Source organism: Nuphar pumila, chromosome 13, assembly GCF_984573655.1.
Source record: "Nuphar pumila chromosome 13, dmNupPumi1.hap1.1, whole genome shotgun sequence".
Lineage (NCBI taxonomy): Eukaryota > Viridiplantae > Streptophyta > Magnoliopsida > Nymphaeales > Nymphaeaceae > Nuphar > Nuphar pumila.
In genome coordinates, this window is record NC_143261.1 from 43008000 (window position 1) to 43031590 (window position 23591).

General features: G+C 38.2%; 1 pseudogene; it reads left to right on the forward strand.

The window, feature by feature from the left end:
- The first annotated feature begins 205 nt into the window (after positions 1–205).
- LOC149818274 (pumilio homolog 1-like) overlaps positions 206–23591 on the forward strand; it is a 75321-nt pseudogene continuing 51935 nt past the window's right edge.

Genomic DNA, 23591 nt, shown 5'->3' on the forward strand with positions numbered 1-23591 from the left:
TTGGATATGCTTCTCAACCCACAAAAGTTATCTTCCGAAGAAGGAAAACCCAATGTGAGTTGTAAGCCCCCCCCCCCCCCCCCCCCTTGGTGTGGATCATGCTGTTCTAACAAGAGGTCAACTTGCAAATGTACATAATGATTTGGATAGTGTTGCTGATCTCCATTCTGGAACAAATAACTTATGCCTGCCAAGAGTTCAGACCATGGGTTCATCCATTTCTCATTCATTTGCTTCTGCTGTGGGTTCCCCTCTGTTAAGAAGTACGACCTCTGATCCTCAGTTGATGGCCAGGGTTCCAAGCCCAGGTCTTCTGCCAGTGGAGGCAAGAGCTTCTTTGGATAAAAAGGTTCTGATGAGCTCAAACTCTTTTAATACTATTCCTTCATGTATGGATGAGCAAGCAGAGGTTACAACATCCTTCTCTGGCCTAAATTTATCCAAGAATGGAGTAATTGATCAGCGAAGTAGTTTACATTCTCAGCTGCAACAGGAGCTTTCTGATCATTGTACTTTTCTTCAAGATCTGCCAAATGGTCACAATGAGTTTTTGCATCAGCAGCATACAGATAGATTTGATGCTGAAATGCTGCATATGTTCGCTCTGTCTAAGACAGTCGATGCTTCTGGAAATTCTGAAAGATCTAATGCTCATTATCAAGATGCAAATGCTTGCTTTCCAGGATTTGATTTGAACTTATGCCCAAATCAAATGTTGCCTTCAATAATAAACAATATTCAATTTAGTGCAGGTACCAAAGATGCACAAGATTTTAGATGTGGGAACCAAGTAGTAAATGGTCTTGAGAGGTCTGTGATGGACCAAATGCATCTGCAGTACCTGCAAAGCACTACTGAATATGCAACTCAGGCTGCTGCAAGTATGAGTGACCCTTCATTGAGAAGGAATTATGTAGATGCATATTTACTTGAGCTTCAGAAATCTTACTTTGAGACATTGCTTGCTCAGCAGAAATCACAGTATGGTATGACTTCATTTGGGAAGGCTGGAAACTTGAATCATGGGTATCATGGAAGTCCTGCTTTTGGTCGTGGCCTGGCATACCCTGGAAGTCCATTGTCTGGTTCATTGAACCCTGCAAGTCCTAACAGGCAGATTGATAGAAATCCACACTTTCTTTCTTCGATGAGGAGCTCAAATGGGCATATGGGATCTTGGCATTGTAAAAATGATGGAAATATGGAGGGCAATTTTGGATCCTCATTATTGGAAGAGTTCAAGAGTAACAAGACCAGATGTTTTGAACTTTCAGAAATTACAAATCATGTAGTTGAATTTAGTGCAGATCAATATGGGAGTCGATTCATTCAACAGAAACTAGAAATGGCTATTGATGAAGAGAAAAACATGGTTTTCCATGAGATCATTCCTCATGCACGTTCTCTGATGACTGATGTTTTTTTGGAAATTATGTCATTCAGAAGTTTTTATTTTAACATGGTACTGAAAGCCAAAGGAAGAAACTTGCTGATCATCTTTCTGGGCATGTGCTGCCTCAGTCTACAAATGTATGGCTGTAGACTTATCTAGAAGGCTTCAGAGGTGGTGGATGTGGAGTACCAGACACAAATGGTTTTAGAACTAGATGGTCATGTTATGCAATGTGTTCATGATCAGAATGGCAACCATGTCATTTCTCTCCTTTTTTTTCACAAATTTTCTCATTTTATTTGTTCGTTGGAGGCAACCCTGTGTAAACACCCCAAATTTTCACCCTCATTCATTATTCATCCATTTCATATGTAATTGCATATCACTGCATACATTTTTGCATATCATTTCATCGCATTGCATAGCATTGCATGTCATTACATCTCATTTTCGAGATCCAACACTCCTGTTTTCAAAACATTCAATCCAGATTTGAGTTTTAAAACTTTTCTTTCAAAAATCAATTTTCAAAAACTGGGTTTTTAATCAACATTGTGTCATTTGCCAACCCCCAGAACCTTATATTTTGAAGTATTTTCTCAGAAAACAATCTGGATTCATTTCAAACTCAATTTCAATTGATTTCAATTCACAGATGAGACCCATTTAGGTGGTGTCGCTTCTGGATTCCTTCATTTATCAAAAATCTCAAAAATTTTAGAGTCCTAATTGGATCAGGACTCTTTTTCCAGAGTCCTAGTCGGATCAAAACTCTACTTTTCACTACCTTTTTACCTGTTTTCGGAGAAAACCTTTCAAAATTTTCTGTTTTGGCCAAAATCTTAGAGTCCTAGTTGGATCAGGACTCTTCTTCAAGAGTCCAGTTGGATCAGGAATCTTCTTCAGAGTTTTAATCGGATTAGGACTCTAATCTTTTACAACTATTTTATCTATTTTCAATCAAATCTTTTAAAATCTTTCAAAATGACTCAGAAACTCAGAGTTTTAGTCAAAACAAAACTTTGTTCAGAGAGTCCTAGTTGGATCAGGACTCTGATCCTGATTTCAATTTTGAGAAAATCTTTCAGAAATCTTTCAATCTACCAAAACTATTACACTTTTATCAAAGAATTTCAAAATTTTGAGGTTTTATCTCAGAGTCCTGATCAAATCAGGACTCTAACCCAGAGTCCTGATCGAAGTAGGACTCTATCCAAAATTGATTTTCTCACTTCATTTTCACTAGTTTTCAAAAAGCTTTGCTTAAATTTCATCATTTACTTATCAGAAAACCAAAATTTTTTAGAGTTCTGATCGAATCAGGACTCTTTCTCAGAGTCCTAATCAGAACAGGACTCTGAACCAAAACTTTAATTTCATCCCATTTTTAACTGTTTTCCAAAATTCTCTCATTTGTTTTATCAGAAAATCCAAAAATCTGAGAGTCCTAGTTCAATCAGGACTCTGTTCTCAGAGTCTCAGTTGAATCAGAACTTTGTTCTATTTCAATACTTGTCATTGTTTACATTGTTCTTTCGTCTGTTTTTCAGAAAATACCAAAAAAATCTAGAGTTTCAGTCCGATCAGAACTCTGTCCCAGAGTCCTAGTCCAGTCAGGAGTCTATTTTCAAGTCTGTTTTTATTTTATTTTTATTGTTTTCAAAATTTAAGTCATTTTACAGAGTCCAGTTAATTCAGGACTCTATTTTAGAGGTCGGTCGAGTTAGGAGTCTACCCCTGACTGTGTTTTTTTGACGTATTTCGTTAGTTTTTGATAAAATCTTTTGAAAACTCTTCCATTTGAATTCTAAAATCTAAAATCTCAGAATTCTAAGAGTTCAGGACTCTAACTAAGAGTTCCAGTTCGCTTGATACCCTATTTTCAAAGATCTTGAATTTCAAATACTGATTTTAACCCCTTTTCAAAACTATTTTCAGTGTTTATTTCAAAATTCTTCAAAACTCGATGCGGGCCCACTCAGTTGGCACCATATCCAGAAGAGTTATGACTTGGTTAGAACCCTATGCCATTTCAAAAATTCTAATTTTAAGATTGCTTTTGAAAATCCTTTTGCAAACTCCTTCAATTTCAAGTTTTAAAATCTTTTTTTGAAAAACTCAAGTAGGGCCCACTCGGGGTGGCGCCATATTCGAGTAAGTCAGGGCTAGACTAGGGTTAGTCAGTGTCTTAGTTAGTGTTAGGGGTTTAGAAGAGTTAATATCATTTTGAAAACCCATTTTGAAGTTTAGTTTTTAAAACTAGTGTTTTTAAAGGTTTTTAAAAAACCAAATGTGGAAGATGCCAAGTGGCATCACATTTGGGGGTTTTCTAGGTTTAGTTAGGGGCTAATTAGGGATTAATTAGAGTCCCACCTAGGCTATAATTCTCCAAAAAATCGTTGCCCCCTTTATTGGATTTATTAGAAAGAGTTCTAAAAAAATAAAACTCCTTAATTAACCCTGATTAAGGAGGTTTTGAAAAACTATAAAAAGGGACCTAAAGGGGGTCAAAGGGGGCTCTTTTTCTATCAAATTTTCATGGCCTCTCTCTCCTCTCCAGCACCTCCACCTTCCTCTATTGCAGCTGCATCCCCAAGGTGAGTTTATTTAATATTATTTTATTATTATTTTATTAGTTTTTATGATTTTTTAATAGATTTCACCATGGAAACTCTTGTGTTCATGGATTTAACCATGAATTTCATCAAAGAACCCCAAAATCGATCCAAGAAGATGATCTAACTCAGTTTTAGGGTGATTTCAAGGATTCCAATCCATTAGAATCGATGAGAGGTACGTTTTTCATATTCTTAACCGACGAAACGTGAGATTTACCCGTTAAATGGGTTTAAATCCATGATTTCAAAGGTGAAAGCAAATTCCAGCCATTGATTCCCTGTATTTTATTTTTTTATCTGTTTATTTATGTTTATTTTACATTTTCCAGCATAGAAATAATTTTTATTTACTGTTTTATGGTTTATTTTATTGTTTTTCATTAGTTAATGCATATTTTCTCAAGTTTCTTAGATTTCTGTGTGTTTTTAGTTTAGAACAGAAAAGAGCATGCTATTTCGGATTGAAATATGTGTTGTTAATTTCTGATTTTTTTATATGTGATGCATGCATATGTTATTAAACTATTGTAAAAAAATCCGAGATTTTGGACTTCGGGAATTCTGTCAGAAAAATCAGACATCAAGTCGAGTTTTTAAATCTTTAAAATCATTGTTAAAATCAAGAAGGTAACTTGCTGTTATGATATGTATTTCATCCTATATCTGATTTTAGATCTGTAAAATGCCATGGATTTACATTGATTAGATCTGTCTACTGCGAAATTTTCAGAATTTTTTATCACTGTTTAGTATTTTTCCTCTGTCAGAGACTCTGATTTTCAATTTAAAACTCGTTAGGGTTTATCAAAACCCTAATCAGACCTGTGTTGTTTATAAATCCCAAACCACAGATCCGATTCATGATCTGTAAAAAGTGAGTATTATTATTTTTCTGTCAACTGTTCACTATTAAAATCTCAAATATTTTAAATGAGTTATGCTATTTATCCCGGAATTTTCAATTGAAAGTATCAGTTAGGACCAAAGTTAAAATCAATGTATTCAAGGCCGGATTGCCGGATAAGGATCTCCCTGATCCTAAGTGATTTTTCAGATCTGTAAATAGGAAAAGTTCTTTTTTTCTGTCTATTTGGTCTCTGTAAAATTTCATAGATTTTCATGGAGGTTTGACGCCTGGTTTGGGTCTTGGACTGAGACTGGTTGGTGAACTAGGTTAAAAATAGCATATTTTTAGGGTTTGATGCTATTTTCGGATTAAATTAATGCCAAAAAATTATTTTTATAATTCCAATCCAATATTAGGGTTATAAAAAGTGCAGGTACCAATTTTTAGGATTTTTATAATCCATTTGATGCTTGAATGGCTTGAATTGCAAAACAGGGCACCCGAAGAATTCCAAAGCACTGCAAAAATCACAAAATTTGTGATATTCTTGGATTTTCGTGTATAAGCATATATTTTTAGGGTTTAATCATGTTCATAATCATATTAGGATACTTTAGGTTAAATTTGATGTTCATTTGATTTCATTTATGGCATAAAACCTAAGTTTTACCAAAATATTTTCTAAAAACCCTGATTTCAAGGCCATAGTCTTGCTATCGGGAGAAATTTGGTCATTTGACCTAAATTTCGAAGTCCTTAACCCTAATTTTCATATTTTTAATCATGTCACATCATATTTAGTTTGATTTATCATTATTTGTATTTCAAAACTTGCATTTTACCAAATATATTTCTGAAAACCCTAATTTTAAGGCCATAGTCTTGTTATTATGGGTATTTTGGTCATTTTGACCCCAATTTCGAAATTTCATATCTTATATTCATGTTTATTCAAGTTTAATTCATATTTTTATAATTTTGATTTAAGGGAATCATGGAAAAGGCTTATATCTAGCAAAATCCAGTAATTTCTAGATATTACTAGATAAACCTAGAAAAGCCAACATATCATCACTAACAAAGTTTTCTAGTTTTGCAGGTACATTGAAGACTTTATTTTTCATGTATTTAAATTTCAATAGTGATGTAAATTAAATTAAACTTTGGAATAAGAATTTACATTTCCTGCTTAGCTTAGGCAGCATTGCATATAGTTTATTTTTTTAAATAATGTTAATGTGTGATGGATGATGATTCATGCATATTCAAACTCACTATGGTCTACACGAATGGCACATACACTAGCTTTTATGAAGTTTATAAACTTGGTGAAATTCGTATTTATGACCATAGTCAGAATATGAAGGATATCTAGATTTATGATCTTCACATTAGCCACATTCAACCTACACTCTTAGGCTAACTTCAAAAATGCACTGCATTTCTCAAAAATACAAAAAGATTTTCTCAATTCCTCAAATCCATATTCATTCATTTCATGCATTTGCCAATTCCAATTCAAAGGAATCAAATTCTTCAAAATTTCCTAAGTCTTATTCAAAATCGATTTTCTCAAAATATGGATTTGCCAATGATATTTCAAGTATTTCCCAAGTTCCAAATTCGATTTTCTAAGTTAGATTTTCAATTTCAAAGTTTGAATTCAAAGAAATCAAGTTTTTTAAAGTTATTTCACATTTCTCAAAATCCTTATATTTCTTCAGAAATCGATTTTCACTTTCTCAAATACAGCATCTCAAAAATAATTCACAATTTTCAAAGAGTTTGTTTTCCAAGAATCTTCCAAATATTTTCCAATCTTTGAAGCAAACATCATGTTTTCAAATGTGCATTTTTAGAAATTCATAGCACATGCCTGATTCTTTGTGCATTTAGGAATTAAAATATGGTTTAGACAAGTTGAACAATGCAAAGCATTTGATTGATCCTTGGTTCAATTATCCCTGTTAAAGGTGGCAGGAACGGTTGAACCTCGTACCGACAGGCGAGTCCCATTCTTCGGAATAATCCCGCATTTTAAAAACGGAGGCGAGTTATTTTCAAAATCTTTTTCAAAGGTCAGTTTGATTTGCAAAAGTAAAAATTTTGCGATGATAACAGGTTTGGCGACCGTGATGGGACCTGTCTTCGTCTGATCAATCTAATGTTTTGCTTAGTTCAAATTGTCAAAATCGTGTTCCATGGAATGTCAGCTCTTACTTTATAATATCATGTGAACCTAGGAGCTTAGACTTGAACCCAGCTGACATGGATTGCATATAGACTAGGCATGGTTTGGTAGGACCATATTGAGGAGAAAATTATTCATGCTCACATAGACTTAGGTCTAATACAACACTCTGTGATCATCGCAAAATTGTTTCTCTCTCGTTGGTTTCTCTCTCTTCATTCTCTTTTCCTTTTCTAACCTATATTTTCCTCCTTTTTGAAGGGAGAAGAATAGAAGAAAGAAAAGAAAGAGAAAAGAAAAGAAAAGAAAGAAAGAGAGAAGAGGAACTATTTTGCGCGGTCTCACTTGACCTTGATTTGAAGAATATTTAGCAAATTACTCGCCTTCGTTTTGAAAATATTGTGGGAAAATGGAGAGACGGGATTCGCTCGTCGGTACAAGGTTCGACCGTTCCTGGCGCCTTTACCAGGGGTAATCGAACCAAGGATCGAATCTATGCCTTTTGCTTTGCCTAAATATAATCTAAGAATCTATTCTAACCCTAAATGCACAAAGAATCATACTTGTGCAATGCAAGGATGTATGCTCTTTAGAAAAGAATGTTTTTGGAAATTTCCAAGTATTCTGAGATGAACTTGATAAGGGAGTGAAGAAATGATTGAATTTAACTTTAGAACTTGAGATAGATCAGAGAAGTTCTAAGTCTTTGAAATAAATCAGAGTTGGGAAAATAAATGAGAAGGAATGCCTAGAAGTTTTTTTTTTTTTTTTTTAAATGAAAGGAGATAAAGTTTCAAAGTCAGAAAATGGACTTTGAATTTAATCATGGATTTGGGAGAAGAAGGTGAAGTTCTTTGAAGTGATATTGAAAATTTGAATCTTAGAATGAATCTGAAAAAAAAACCAAATGGTATTTAAGAATAGAAATGGATTTAGGGAGTTCAAATGAGACTTGGAAATGGACTTGGATTTTGAAATCTTAGAATTGGGAATGGAATAGGATCTCAAAATGGATTTAAGATCCGATGTAGAATTGGGTTCTGGATCCTAAGATGGATTTGGATCTGGAGTCTGAGATCCAACATGGAGTTGATTTTTGGATCCTAAGATGGATTTGGATCTGAAGTCTGAGATCCAATGTGGAGTTGGACTCTAGATCCTAAGATGGAAAATTGGATCTACAGTCTAAGATCCAAAGTGAAATTGGTTCTGGATCCTAGAATGGAAAATTGGATCTAAAGTCTGAGATCCAAATATAGAATTGGGCTCTGGATCCTAAGATGGATTCGGATCTGAAGTAGAGTTAGGCTCTGGATCCTAAGATGGATTTGGATCTGAAGTCTGAGATCCAAATGTAGAATTGGGTTCTGGATCCTAAGAAGGATTTGGATCTGAAGTCTGAGATCCAACATGGAGTTGATTTCTGGATCCTAAGATGGATTTGGATCTGAAGTCTGAGATCCAATGTGAGTGTTGAAATTTGGATCTTAAAATGGATTTGGAGTTAAATTCAGAAGATGAATCAAGAACTTCCAAGTTTTAAATTGAACTTGGAAAATAAAATTTAGAATTTGAATATACAAACGAATTTCAAAGTCAAATTCGACCTTGAATTTTTGAAGTTTGAATTTGGAAAGATAAATCAAGAATCTCAAAGTTAGATTGAACTTTGAGTTTGATTGGAATTTTGAATATAAAAATGAATTGGAATTTCAAAGTCAAATTGAACTTTGAAATCTGATGTGATTATAAAAAAAAAAATGACTTTTGAAATCTCAAAGTTAAATTAAACTTTGAGAAAAATAAAATAGAATTTTGAAAAATGAAAGGATGAATCGGATTTGATAAGGATTGAAGATAGATTGAGGAAGATATTTACATTTACTTGGAGTTTTTTTTGAAAAAGGAATTTTGAAAATATGATGCAGTTCCATCCTAATTGATGAATGAATTTGAAGAATTTGAAATCAAATTTTGAAAAGCTATTCCATTCTTTAAATGAATTAAAATATGATTGAAGATATAATACATCCTTGACTATGGTCATTGAATGCATTATATAATAATCTATATTTAAATTCAAATGAAGAATAAAATACATTTGGTGCTTTTATAGAATTTAAAATGAAATTAATTCTCAATATACCCTGACTATGGCCATTGGTATATATTTTGAATTAATTTTAAGTTAAATTCTGATAAAAGAAGAAAATATTTAAGGAAAATAATGATGGATTTTGAAAATGGATCCAGTGTGGATCCGATGTTATTTCGTAAATGATAAAAATCCTAAGTTTTGTCCACACCCTGACTATGGCCATTGGTGTGGATCATCAACTTAGGATTGATTTACCTCTTACAAAATGGTGCACGTGCCATTCGTGTTTCACCATTTGTGAGAATTTTGAGAAATAAAGGAAAAGGTGCATGAAAATTGGCAATTTATGATATTAACAATGCTCATTCATTCTAATCTAAGACTGGAAATGTAGAGTTTTCATTAAATGTCTAGCTTATTACAACACTGGGATTGAAAAAAAAAAGTTTCTAATCCAAAATTCCCACCATTCCTGTAAGATGGGGTTAGCACAAAAAGAAAGAAAAAATGTGAAGTGTAAATGACTATTCTAAATCTTACACAAGATGTTTTACTCATTTTGAATAAGGAAGGCATATGGCATGCCCTGCATTGGTTAAGAAATATATACATACATATATATAGGTACATACATATATATATAGGCAATGCCGTAGTTAAATGAACATTTTATATGTACTGAGTGGAGGCAAGGGTCAGGATGGTTCAAGATGCACTATCGTGGAATATGGTAACCATAGTAGTTCGTGATGAACTACTATGGGACTAAAGACTTCTTGTGATTCACAGTAAAAGAATGACAAAGAATGGTAGTTATGATAGCTCTTAAAAGGGCTATCATGACAAAGGGAAAGTTGCAGTGGTTCCTTGTGAATCACTGTAAATAATAAAGAATGCTAAAACGACAGTTATGGTAGTTTCAAGAATGAACTACCATAAGAAAAAAAAAAAAAAGCTTACAGTGGTTCCTTTTGAACCACTGTAAATGACAAAGAATGATAGGATATCAATTATGCTAGTTTAAGAACTAACTACCATAAGAGAGAAAAGGCTTACAGTGATTCCTTGTGGACCACTGTAAATGATAAAGAATGATGAAATGTATGTATACACATCCTGTGAGAACGTATGAATACAGATATACTTATACATAATATCTAAGGTTAATGAAAATTTACGTATGAGAAGGCATTCAAAACTGCCTTAGAGGGGGTGGTGATAAGACATACATTTACACAGCAATGTGCTGTGTAATGAATGGTTCAGCAAGTATGTGGATGTAGCAACAGGGTATGTCTCTGCTGCTATAAATGGCATTGTAATAGTGAGGTAACAAGTGATGCAGAAAATTACAGCAACAGGCAATGAAGGTTGTGATAGTGAGCATGCTGTAGGTGTTAACCGCAATTGATGCAAAATATAACATTACTAAGTGACATGATAATCGATGCCAACGTGCTAACACATGCTAACTATTGACTGACGTAGATTGTATCAGCTAACACCCTATATAATTCATTTAATGGAATTCAATTAAATTCCAAAATGCAAAATTCAGCTTAATCAGCAAATCAAGTCATAAATACCTTTGATTCCAGACTTCAGAATAGATCTTTATTAATAGATTTCCTGACAGCAGGTTTCTTGAAAATGAGGTTCGCATGATAAACTTTAAACATATGCTTGGGGAAAATTCATACCCAGCAGAGATTCCCCCTGCTTCAAATGTTGGTTGGTTCTAAATAATGAGATCCCCAAAACATTCTGAATCACAGGACACCAGTTGAATCCTGATTGGTTCCCGCCCATGACGGGCTTTTGTGCCCAATCATTGGAACAAATTTTACTCAAAGTTTTGACTGCTATGATCAATAACTCCATCTTTGAAATTTCCACAGAAAGAAAGTCCTTACCCAGCACTTGGGAGTTTAACAACTCTTAGAGAGAAGCCTTACAGGAAGGCATCTTACAAGAATATGCACATTGGTCGAGGTCTTTGGTTAAACCCTTACCAGAAAAACAGTGAACATGAGTCCTACCGAAACCATTAGCCGAAGAATGAGGCTCTTTCAGAGAGCAAAATATGAGAGGCCCTGGACTGGTATCTGATTGACAGATGACCCCATAGAAAATTCACAAAAGCACCATCCCTTTTATGTTCTGCGGAAAGTTTATCACTGTTGAATATGAAAATCTATCTCAACAGAAATCATTTTATGATGGAGACAGAATATCTAAGGGTGGAAGATGCCACTAGGAATCTAACATGAAGTGACTGTGTGTACATGAGGCCGTAGGGAAATGTAGAAAGACACAATATTTCCCTAAAGAAAATATGAATGATATAATGTATGATGCTAGGAAAATGATTACAGATGTGGTTTGGTGACAGGTAAGAAAATTTTTTAACAGCAACTATTTCAGCTTATTCTGGTTAAGCATAACATTCTTATGCCATTTTAATCTCCTTTAACTTACCAACAAATAATTTTAAAATAACAACTTCATGATATATCATTAAATCCATCCTGCCAAATACATCAAAATTGGCTAGCAGACACCATAAAACATAAGGAATTGGCATTTACTACTATACAGGACAGGGCTACTAACCTTAAACTCTAACCTGTATACCCGAGAATGGTGCAAAGATGCCAACTCGAGGATATCTCAACCTTGAAGTATATTTCGGCAGCAACTCAGTGACTTCCTCTGATATTAGGAAAAACAAGGGAGATAGACCTTGCAAGCCTCTTTGGTGTGAGAAAAAGGGAGATCACTTCCCCCAGTGGGTTGGGGAAGAAGAGAGGGATCGAAAGGATCTGATGGGAAGGTGGACGACCAATGGTGCGATCTCCTGTAAGGCGCTCTTTGGGATTTCCAGATGAAGAAGGATGCGAGCTGAGCTGAAAAAACCGATCCCCCCTGTGTGAGGGATTGCTTCCCTTTTAAAGGGGAGGAAGAGAAAGCTCCAGAAGCCTCTTCCGTTAGGGATGAAGGGTGGATCGCTTCCAGCCATGGATCGGAGGGTGGCGATTTGAGGGATGAGAGAAGTCAGGGAGTTTGTTCGTGATGAACGAAGGAGGTGGTCGTTGGGGATCGGATGGCTGAAGGATAAAGGATGCACATGGGGGAGGTCGTTGGGGATCGGATGGCTGAAGGATGAAGGATGCACATGGGGGAGGTCGGCCATGGAGGGAGAGAGGCGAAAGTAAAGGGGGCGAGAGGGGAAGGCGAGTTAGGGTTTTCAAAACCCCTAACTCGACCTTTAAACCTTAAAAGTTAGTTTTTCCAAAAAAAAAACCTTCTTTTCAAGTTTTTCTAAAAAGACGGTTAAAGATGAGTTTTTCGGCAAAAATCTTTGAAAACCACGCAGTCTTTCGTAATAAATTTTTTTTTTTTGATGATTTTTCCATTTTTTTGTATTTTTGGGACAGAATCTAAGTTTTTTTTTACACGAAAACAAAGATTAAATACTATTTTTTGTATTTTTCTGAGAAATATTTACAAGAGTATTTTTCTGAGAATTTCAGACCATTTTGGGGAAATTTCTTCAGAGGAATGGGTTTGGATCCAAGTTTTGAGAAAACATTCGAGTTTTAAGCCTCGAATTGAGGAAATTTAATTCAATGGATCCAAACGGATACCGGACGAACTGTCTGAGCTTTTTCAAAAGTTATTTTTGATAATTTTGAGAGTTTGATTTAAAATCGGATAATGAAGTTCAGATTTGGATTTTGATGTAGATCCGGATCCGAAATTGAGTCAGATATGTAAAATGAGTTTAATTCCAACAAAATTTGAGAAATAAAAATGGAATTTAGATTTAAAACCGACTCAATTACCCAAAAGATGGGGGAAAAAGGAAAAAAAAAAGGGATATTTACAACATTTTGAAAATTTTGGAGTGTTCACAGATGCCCCTCTTTGCTACTAAGCCGGTTGAAAAGCCGAGCTTAGTGGCAAAGAAACACTCCAAATTTTGAAAAAGGCCCCAGTCAGCTGATTCGAGCTGGGTGTGGAAGAGTTATTTTGAAAACACGGCTTTTTGGGCTTGAAACCTTATCTTGAATGGTCCTGGGGGGATGAAATCCTCGACACTGATGCGACTGAATGATAGAAATGAGGAAATCGTTATGGGACTTTGGGTGAAAATTCCAGGGATGGCGAAAGATAAGAACTTTGATCAAGTTTCATGGGTGAGACAAGATCAGCCCTTTGGAATGACTCAAGTTTAGCCCTTAACCTGGATGGGACGAAGATAGATCAAGATAATTTGGATGGGGAAAGGAAACATAAACGGACCTCGATGGGACATTTTGAGAGAAATGCCTTATGAGATGAAACTCAAGGACGATCCTTTCCTGGATGGATGTACAAAGAGCACGGATTCCTTTGTGGGGAAAATCGTGATGGGATGGGAAGGATTACTTCGTCTAAACGAGGCTCAGGTTTAATCCAAACCTGAAAGGAAGGTACCTCGCGGAGCGAGGTTCAGGCTTCACCCTTACCCTGAAAGGGATGACCATACAGACTCTTTAAACAAAGAAACCGTGATGGGACAGGAAGGAGCATATCATCAGAAGAAGATTTGAGATTTTAATCCTTGACCTGAGTGGGAGATGATGCAGAATCTTTGGATGAAGAAACCATGATGGGGCCTTCAGAATTTGGACGAACAAATCCGAAAGGGGTTTGCGAGAAGAGAAAATCAAGGGATTCCCTAAAGCTCGGAAAGGGGATGATCTTGGGCGCCTCATTGCTGAGACTAAAATCAGCTTTCTAAAAACAGACGACCTCTCGCAGAAGGTTCGGGTGGTATCTCGAGGAGCGAGGTAACATGTTTAATCCTTAGCCTGAATGGATATAGAATCCTCGAGGAGCGAGGAAACGGTGATGGGACTAGAAAGGATATCTAGTCGGAATGGGACTCAGGTTTTTAACCCTAACCTGAACGGAAGGTACCTCGTGGAGCGAGGTTCAGGCTTAACCCTTAACCTGAAAGGGACGACCATACGGAATCCTCGGATGAAGAAACCATGATGGGGCCTTCAGAATTTGGACGAACAAATCCGAAAGGGGTTTGCGAGAAGAGAAAATCAAGGGATTCCCTAAAGCTTGGAAAAGGGATGTTGTTGGGTGCCTCATTGCTGAGACTAAAATCAGCTTTCTAAAAACAGATGACCTCTCGCAGAAGGTTTTTGGGTTACACCTCGAGGGGCGAGGTGACAGGTTTAATCTTTAACCTGAATGGATACAGGATCCTCGAGGAGCGAGGAAAACTGTGATGGGCCTCTAGACTTTGCGCAATAAGTCCAAGAGGGGTTTTCGCAAAAAGGATAAAAATGGGGGTCCCTAAAGCTTGAAAAGGGGTTGTTCTTGGGCGCCTCATTGCTGAGACTGAAAATAGCTTTTGACAACAACAAATCTTTTGCAAAAAGTTCAGGTTTAGCCCTTATCCTGAGCGGGAACTGTCTATGACGGGACAGTGGGGAACACAGGGAAGTGCGCGGATCCGAGAGCGCTCAGATCAGACGGAATGAAAGGACTTTTCAGTCCTAAGGAGGGATGACGTCAGGATACGTCAAAACGACCTCAAGTTCACACTTCATGTTGGGATTATTAGAAAATATTGCCAATAAGATGCCAAAAATTGTAGTTGATTCAGAATGATTGAATTATGCTCATGTGTGAAAATATCACCTCTTTCTACTTAGAGTATTAATTCCAATTGGGCTAACTCTGTAGAATCAAGAATCAAAATTCAAATTTGCCGTTGTTGAGTTTCTTCAAGGAGGATATCAATTTCTCTGATATGAAAAGAAGAGGAAACATCCTTAGCTTCATAAAAGCAATTAAGTGAAAAGATATTGATAAAGAATTTTACATAGATAAAGATGATTCTTTGACAGTTTCGGGCAGTTTGATATCCTGGGCATTTCCCATGATGATCTGTTTGCACTCTTTTGAACCATGAATCTTTTCTGGTTTCTTTTACATCCTCCTTCATTTGGGGGATGTTCTCACTTTTCTCTCTTTTTTGAGGAAGGGTACGTCACAGACTCCTTCATCTTGGAGATGATCCGATCCTTCTTTTTCTTTCTCAGGGATTATGACATTGGTTCTTGGGTTGAAATCTCTAAATGATAGCAGAAATCAAATATCTTTTAGGGTTTGTCGATAGGCTCATCGCATCCGCCTTCATCTCGACGGTGATCCGAACTTTCCCTGGAAGGATTCGTCACAAACTCCATCATCTTGGAGATGTTTCAAATCTTCTTTGGCCCCGGGGGTCTACTCGCTTAATTCGCCTTCATCTTGACGACAATTGAGAGATCTTTTTTGCAGATATTTGATTTACAGCTCAAATGACTGAGGAGATATGGATTGGGTAGGTTCTTTTTTACTGCCCAGGATATTTCCACTATCTTACTGCCAAAGGAATAACCTTTAAGAATGCGCCACAGCTATGATCAATATCAGTTCACTTATGGCTTTTCAACATCATTGAATTTTCCTTTGTCGGTCATATCGAAGATTTTTCTTCATCCTCTTGGTTGACCAACAGAAAAAAGCTTGAATTTAGTTCTTATTTCGCAAGAGTCCTGCTCTTCTGAAAATGATACTGAAGGTAGTTTGAGATAATTCTTTGTGCGATGAAACTTTGAGATCAACAATGACTTTTGATAGCAAATTGGCAACGTATTCTAGAAAATCCTTGACGAAAGAAATCACTTGATGTCGAATCGATACGTCCGTGACAAAATTCTCCTCTCTCCCCAAAAAAGAGACTCAGGCTTAAGCCCTTACCTGAATGGGAAGTTGGAAATACTCCTCTCTTCTCCAAAGAGGAGGTGTTTGCAAAACAGAACTTTCGAAGAGAATTTAAGTTTTCGTCAAAACTCCCTATCTCTAGGATTCTCTTATGGAAAGGCGGCCGAAAAACAAAGTTGAGAAAGTATCATAGAGGAACGAGTCTATCACACTCTCCCTAGAAGAGGGTCCTCTGTGAAGGGGTTGGCCAAAGATGATAAAAACAGGGGCCACAAAAGAAACGAGCTTCCGTCGAAGCTCTCCCTGGAAAAAGGGTTCTCTTGTGTAAGGTTGGTTGTTGTTTTGTAAACTGTTCGCAAAGAAAACGAGTCCCTTCAAAACTCTCCCTGGAAGAGGGTTCTTTGCGAACGAAAAGATGGTTGTATGCTAAAGGAACGAGCTCCCTCGAACTCTCCCTGAAGAGGATCCTTCGCAAGAGAAAAAGATTGATTTTTTGATAAAACGATGACTTGAAGGTCGAAATTGAGAACTTAGAGCTTGAATGATGAGGGCCGGTTAGTGCACAGACTGAACCTGGAGGGCTAACTGATTAGTCAGTCAAACACTAGCGCAAGCACTAGATGCACCAACACTGGATTTCAAAAAGAAAGCCCCAGTATGAGCGCTGGGTTTTTGAAAAATGTACACCAGTACGAGCACTGGGTTTTTCAAAAGGAGGATTTGAAAAATGAGACCGACATTCGAAGATATTTGAGAATTGAGCGAGAATGATTGCCGGTGTTTCAGGATTATCCCTTATCCTGAAGGGGAAATTCAAGGGAAACTCCGCTCCACAAGTGAGCATTAAATTGGCAAGGAGATTCAAATCAGAATTTTGAGAAAAATGAGGATGTACAAAGGTGAAAATCCAAGTCGGGACTCAGTTTTTCAATTATAAGAAAATGGGTGAGAGCATGAGCTTGAAAAACTCGAATTCTCCACATGACAATTCATCCAATATGAGCATTGGATTCAAAAGGGAAGTTCAAGTCGAAACTTGAGACTTTCAAAAATAAGAATATACAAAAAGGAAAATCCGAGTCGGAACCCGGTTTTTAAATACAAGAAAGAAAGTGATAATCGGGTTCGAAAACTCGAATTCTTAAAACAACGAATTGTCCAACATGAGCATTGGATTCAAAAGGAAGTTCAAGTCGGAACTTGAGACTTCAAAAATAAGAATATACAAAAAAAGAAAATCCGAGTCGGAACCCGGTTTTTAAATATAAGAAAGAAAGTGAGAATCGGGTTCGAAAACTCGAATTCTCAAAACAATGAATTGTCCAACACGAGCATTGGATTCAAAAAGAAGTTCAAGTCGGAACTCGAGACTTCAAAAATAAGAATATACAAAAAGGAAAATCCGAGTCGGAACCCGGTTTTTTTAAATACAAGAAAGAAGGTGAGAATCGGGTTTGAAAACTCGAATTCTCAAAACAATGAATTGTCCAACACGAGCATTGGATTCAAAAGAAAGTTCAAGTCAGAACTTGAGACTTTAAGAATAAAAATATACAAAAAAGGAAAATCCGAGTCGGAACCCGGTTTTTAAATATAAGAAAGAAAGTGAGAATCGGGTTCAAAAACTCGAATTCTCAAAACAATGAATTGTCCAATACGAGCATTGGATTAAAAAAGAAGTTCAAGTCGGAACTTGAGACTTCAAAAATAAGAATATACAAAAAGGAAAATCCGAGTCGGAACCTGTTTTTTTTTTTTAATACAATAAAGAAGGTGAGAATCGGGTTTGAAAACTCGAATTCTCAAGACAATGAATTGTCCAACACGAGCATTGGAAAAAGAAAGTTCAAGTCGGAACTCGAGACTTCAAAAATAAGAATATACAAAAAAGGAAAATCCGAGTCGGAACCCGGTTGAGAAGGAGATAATTCCTACCCAAGAGTCGGATTGAAAGGATTGACAAAAAGCATGAATAGATTCTGCCGATTACAAAGGTTTATTCAAGATTCTTGACCCAAGATGGTCTGAATTTTGATGACTTCAGGATTTTCCCTTATCCTGAAGAAGAATGAATAAAGGTTGATATGAATTGAAGAGTTTATGGGAAGTAGTTCAGGTTTTTTTTATCCCTTATCCTGAAAGGGATATAAAAGATCGATAAAATTTAGAAGTTTGATAAAAACTTGATAAAACTTGACAAAATGGTAAAAATGGATAACAAATCGATGAAAATTCAATTAAATCGGAAAATGAAATAGATGCAATTTGAATAAAAATAGATTAACTGAAAATTGATAAGTTTTTCAGGAAAAGAGTTCGTCTAATCCTGCCTGCATATGACGAAGGAAGACAAGTATAGATCAAAACAAAATGCCCCAGTATCAGGGAGAAGATGTGAGAAAAAAAAATCGTCGCTTTATTGAGAGAGATTTTTGAAGAGTACAAAAGGCTAGGAATTTAAGTGTAAAATCTCTTCAAATGTAGGGCATTAATAGGATCTGGCAGTTCTACCCCATCTGCGTTGATCAGACGATAGGAATTGCGAGGCAATGCTTCTTTAACCACATAAGGGCCTTCCCAATTGGGCGACCACTTGCCCTTTGGCCGATGTTTGAGATGAGCTGTTGATCTGAGCACAAGATCATTGACTTGAAATCTTCTCTCAATAACTGATTTGGCGTAGTGCTTAGCTATCCTCTGACGATAGGCCTGAGCGTGCTCTGCTGCCTTGAGTCTTTTCTCGTCTAATAGATCAAGCTGTACCAATCTCTGTTGTTGATAATGATCAAGTAGAAGTTCAATGAGCGACGCAAACTTGAGTGCGGGCTTCTGAACATGTAGAGGTAACACCACCTCCGTCCCATAAACAAGCTCTGAAGGCGTAGCATTGGTTGGGGTTCGAATGGTGGTTCGGTACGCCCAAAGTGCGTCGTGAATCTTCTCGTGCCAATCATGGCCTGTTTCCACTGTTCTTTCCAGAATGCGGATCAAAATCTTGTTGGTGGCCTCAGCGTGGCCATTCCCTTGGGGATAGTAAGGAGCTGAGAAGTGGTGATGAATCTCGAACTTCGAGCAGAAGGTCTTCATCTTCTCATTCTTGAAATGATTGCCATTGTCCGACACAATATCGTGTGGGACGTCGAAGCGGCAAAGAAGATTCTTATGAATAAACAAAACCACTTGTCGACCCTCTACCGTTCGTAGAGTGACAACTTCGACCCATTTGGTGAAGTATTCTGTGGCTGCGAGGAAGTATCGGTGGCCATTAGAAGCTGAAGGAGTGATCGGACCAACTATGTCGAAGGCCCACATTGAAAAGGGCCAAGGAGAGACCGCGGATTGCAAGTATGTTGTTGGCGCATGAATGGAAGACGCGTGCATCTGACATTTGACGCACTTCTTTACAAATCGATGGCAATATTGCTGCATGGTTTTCTAGTAATATCCTGCGCGGATAATCTGCTAGACAAGTGTTTGATAGCTCACGTGACCACCACAAATTCCTTCGTGTGCCTCTTGGACAACTTCCATGGCTTCATCCTTATCTAAACATCTAGCATACTCAGAACTGAACCCACGACGGTAGAGAGTATTGGCAAGGATGAAATAGCGGACTGACATGCGTTGAATTACACGTTGCTCCCTTCTTGGGATGTCTGGTGGGAATTCACCAGTTTCGATAAAGCTTTTGATGTCTTGATACCAAGGCTTTTCCCTCTGAGCGGCCTGGTTCACTCGCTCAATTGGAATATAGGCAGGTTGATCAAGTCTGCCGATCTCGAAGGAACAACAGGATTCACTGTCTTTAAAAGACAAAATAGAGCCTAAGCAGGCTAGGCCGTCTGCTATGTGATTGTATTCCCTCTTGACATGATTGAGCTGAAATTCTTCAAAGTCGCCTATGAGAGCCAAGGCGATCTTCTGATAGGGAATTAACTTCGAGTCTTTTACTTGCCATTCTACATTAACTTGGTTAACAACAAGCAAGGAATCGCCAAAGGCATGTACTCTCTTGACATCAAAGTCTTGCAGAATCTTAAGGCCTTGTATTAGAGCTTCATACTCAGCCATGTTGTGAGTACATTGGAAATTGAGCTTGAGAGAATAAGGGAGCATCTCCTTTTCAGGAGTGATCAACAAGATCCCAATCCCTATACCAGACATATTTCTGGCTTCATCAAAGAATAGAGTCCAAACTGGAGATTCCTGAATACTGCAAATTCGATCGTCAGGAAAATCATCTTCCACCTTGATTTCTTCTGTCAACGGGAAGTCTGCCAACTGATCTGCGATGGACTGACCCTTGACTGACTTCTGAGAAACGTATTCCAAGTCATATTGCATCAGGAGGACTTGCCATTTCGCAATCCGTCCAGTAAGAAAAGGCTGCTCAAGGTTGTACTTGAGAGGATTGAGCTTGGACAAAATTTTGATTTCTGATGCCAGGAGATAATGTCTCAGCTTCTGACACATCCATACTAAGGCTAGACATGTTTTTTCCATCTGAGAGTATCTCTTCTCATAATCGATGAAAGTCTTGCTGACGTAGTAGATGGCATGCTCAATCCGGCTGCCTTCCTCGTACTGCGCAAGAAATCCGGCACAAGCATTGTGGTTGACAGAAATATACAAGAGGAGTGGTTTTCCGAGTTCTGGTGGCTTCAGAACAGGTGGATTGAGAAGATACTGCTTGATGCGCTCAAATGAGAGCTGACATTCTGATCCCCATTCAAATTTCACTTCTTTTCTTAATAAGTGATTGAAGGGCTCGCATCTCATGGCCAAATTTGAGATGAAACGTCGAATAGACTGAATGCGCCCCTGAAGGCTCCTTAATTCTTTGAGGTTGGTGGGAGGCGGCATGTCAATGATCGCCTTTGCCTTGGTAGGATCCACCTCTATGCCTTTCTTGTTGATCATGTAGCCAAGCAGCTTGCCTGACTCCACTCCGAAGACGCATTTTTGTGGATTGAGCCTCAGCTTGTAGAGAATAAGTCTTTCGAAGACTTGGCCGAGAGCATCAAGATGATCCTCTCCTTCTTTGGATTTGACCAGGATGTCATTCACATAGGCATCCATGTTCTTGTGTATCTGATCATGAAAGATCACTGCCATAGCCCTCTAATAGGTTGCCCCGGCATTCTTGAGTCCAAATGGCATGACTGTATAACAAAAGGTGTCCCAAGGCGTGGTAAAAGAAGTTTTGGATTGGTCACGAGCGGCCAATTTGATTTGATTGTAGCCCGAGTATCCATCCATGAAGGAGAACATGGCATGGCCTGCCGTGCTATCGATTAGAAGATCGATGTTGGGGAGTGGATAATCATCTTTCGGGGTTGCTTTGTTCAGATCTCTAAAGTCAATACAAATCCGAACTTTGCCATTCTTTTTGGGGACTGCCACAATGTTCGCCAACCAATCTGGGTATTCGATGGTCCGAATGAACCCTGCTTTTAATAACTCTTCAAGCCCTTCTTTAACTTGTGGTGCCACTCGAGGATCCATTTTTCTGAGTTTCTGTTTGATTGGCTTGCAATCCAGTTTCAACACAAGGCGATGTTCGACTAACTTGGAGTCTAAACCTGGCATATCTTCATAAGTCCAAGCGAAGACTTCCTGATGCTGTTTGAGGAAGTAGACGAGCCTTTTCTTCTCATCTAAACTTAGACTGGAACCAATTTTGAGGATTCTTGGATCGTCTTCCGAACCGATATTGACATCCTCCGTTGGATCTTGAACTAACGGCGATGGTTCATCCTGCTTCTGAATGCTGGCAAATTCTGGCAAACCTTGAATTGTCGAGTCGAATTCTGCCAACTCCTCAATCTGCTTTGTCATTTTGCTGACTTCTGCCCCTGCCTTCGCTTTGCATGCTCTGGCTGGTTTATTTTGAAAAAGGTTGGTGTTGATGACGAGCTTTTTGAACGATTTAGGAGCCATGATCCTGGCAATCCTGGAAGCGGAAAAGAAGGCCTTTGAGAAAAAGGTAAAATGTTCGAAAAATAGCCTTTTGTACAAAAACAGAGAATGACAACATAGATAAGGATATAAGCAGAGGATTTGTGTACACCAAGATGAACAGAGCAAACAAACTTTTCATTGATTAAGTAAACCTTGATATTTACAAGCGACTGTTTGAGAAAAAGAAAGAAACTGGGGCGGATCTTGCCCTTACAAGATGAAAGAAAGGAAAGAGAACAGAAAACACTGGCATTGTCTTCATTACTGAGCTCCCTTGACGAAGATGGTCTTTCTGCCGGATGATTGACCTGTGAAACCCAAGCCTGTGCCGGTGACATGCTGAGCAGGGATGATCGGCTCCAGGATGCCGTCTTCATCTTTGCCCAGGCCCCTGAAGGGCTGATACCCGTGCTTCATTAGGAGATCAAATCCTTTCCTTGATTTTGAGAATCGAGGAAACAGAGGGTGATCTTTAAATGAGGTGCAATCGAGGCGTCCTCCCAGCTTGAAGAAGCGAGGTCCTTGCCACTGAACAACTGCGGTGACATTTTCTGTTGGCTGGATTTCTTTCAAATTTAGCATATCCAGACTTTCACTCAGATCAATCTCTTCGGCTTCCCGGATGCTCGGGATGTCGGCAGTGAAAGTGGGACGGGGAATCATCGGTTGCGGGAGTCGTTCTTCTGGATCCTCTCCTAGGACCGTAGTGATCATGCCCCCCTTCGACCATTTGATACATTGGTGCAGGGTTGATGGGACCGCATTGGCATTGTGGATCCAGGTGCGCCCCAGCAACAGATTGTATGTTGGCGGTACATTGACCACATGGAAGAGTATAGTATGCACCGAATAGTTGATGAAGATCTAGAGAAATATCTTCCCCTTGGTTGTCTGCCCATGGTTATCAAAACCGTAGATCGTGATCGGATCCGGGGTATATTCCTCTTCTTTTAGGCCCAATGCCTTGGCCGTCATCTCAGGACAGATATTGAGGCTGCTGCCTCCATCAACGAGTACATGGGGGACTATCATGCCCCTGGTTCGCACCACTATGTAAAGTGTGTTGTTATGAAAAGAATGAGGTTTTGGCAGATCCTCATCCGAAAAGGTGATTGGCGTATTCGTCATGGCCTGATTGACGATTTGGGCCATGTCTTGCGGAGTGGTGATAGGCTTGACCTTGATCTTTCTGAGAAGATCTTCTAGCACTTGCTGGTGCTCTGATGAAGCGTGGGTCAGGTCTAAGATAGAGATGTTGGATAAAGCAGTAATCGGCTTCTGAACTGACCCTGAAGCCTCTTCTTTCTTCGAAGCTGCCTTGATAAAGCGCTTCAGGATCCTGGGAACCACTTTGGTAATTTTTGTTGTTGCCTTTGTAGTTTTACTGGAAAATGCGGTGACATCTGCCCTCTTGACGGATGACTGTGCCTGGCAAAGGACTAGGACCTGATGTTGATCCTGAATGTCCTGTTTAGAACATGGTTGGATGCTATCTTGAAGAGAGAATGCCTGCTCCGTGATGACCGAAGCTGAGTGCTTAGGAAATGGCTTGGACAAGATTTCTGGCTGCTGCTCATCCTCGTCCTCAATCAGCATGTTCTTGTCAATACAATCCTGAATGATGTTCTTGAGGACAAAGCAATGCTCGGTGTCATGTCCCACAGTCCGGTGAAACTTGAAGAACTTGTCAGTCCATTTACCCATAGCGA